The sequence below is a fragment of the Seriola dumerili genome, unplaced genomic scaffold (genome assembly GCF_002260705.1).
Source record: "Seriola dumerili isolate Sdu_G_001 unplaced genomic scaffold, Sdu_1.0 BDQW01000716.1, whole genome shotgun sequence".
In the NCBI taxonomy this organism is placed as follows: domain Eukaryota; kingdom Metazoa; phylum Chordata; class Actinopteri; order Carangiformes; family Carangidae; genus Seriola; species Seriola dumerili.
This window is the reverse complement of record NW_019174971.1, coordinates 1,304,264-1,305,136: the sequence shown is the minus strand read 5'-3', so window position 1 is coordinate 1,305,136 and position 873 is coordinate 1,304,264. Positions and strand designations below refer to the sequence as shown.

The window sequence follows — 873 nt, the reverse complement described above, 5'->3', positions numbered from 1 at the left end:
TTTTCTCTCGACCATCCCTGTACCTTTCTAAAATCAGACATTCACACCCAGTCCTCATTGTGAACGGCCTACTGTGCCAACGAGGCCCAAATGTAGTGGGAATACATGAGCAGTCTCCATAATACAGATGAGCGGTACTGCTTCCAAATGTAGTATGTCAGGGAAAAGCCAATATACTGTGGATCAAAAGCACATTTTTATCTTCAGACGTTGCCACAAGAATAAGACAACAGTGCTAAAACAACAGCAATAACAACATATCGTTTTCAAAAAAGAATGTAATTGTGTGTTTTGCGGCTTGTGGTATTAGCACATTTAAAAATCATTCAATTCTTACCTACCAAGTCATAAACAGGATAGGTTTTGCTACTGCAGATGTACAATAATCCATAAAAGCTCTGTTGCATTGGCCGGGAATCGAACCCGGGCCTCCCGCGTGGCAGGCGAGAATTCTACCACTGAACCACCAATGCTCAGATACGCATTTTTTTTCACGAGTACACAGAGTGCACAGACACTTTTCTGAATTCTTATATTTCCTTACATAATAAGAGAGTTTGATGCCTTGTCCCTGCCTCCTTTCTTACCACTGTACATCTGGCCATTGGCTGATTGAACAATGTTTGGTAAGGAGGTTTTGGAAGGTATTTGACACCAGCCAAACAGTTGAGACAGAATGTGGAGGTCCCTTTAGTGGGCCCCGTCTCCACGGCGGTGAAAAACCATTTGTATGTAAGCATTGGTGGTTCAGTGGTAGAATTCTCGCCTGCCACGCGGGAGGCCCGGGTTCGATTCCCGGCCAATGCAGCTACCTTTTAAGTTTCTGTATAATTGAACATTTTATGCCTTGGCAAGTAAGGATTGTATGATTTT

At 43.2% G+C, this 873-nt stretch overlaps 2 non-coding genes across 2 annotated transcripts; one reads left to right on the top strand and one right to left on the bottom strand.

Moving 5' to 3' along the window:
• Window positions 1–402: 402 nt before the first annotated feature.
• trnag-gcc lies at window positions 403–473 on the bottom strand. The gene has a single exon. It is a non-coding gene; the product is annotated as a tRNA-Gly (tRNA).
• Window positions 474–736: 263 nt separating this feature from the next.
• trnag-gcc lies at window positions 737–807 on the top strand. Its single transcript has one exon. It is a non-coding gene; the product is annotated as a tRNA-Gly (tRNA).
• The last annotated feature ends 66 nt before the right edge of the window (window positions 808–873 follow it).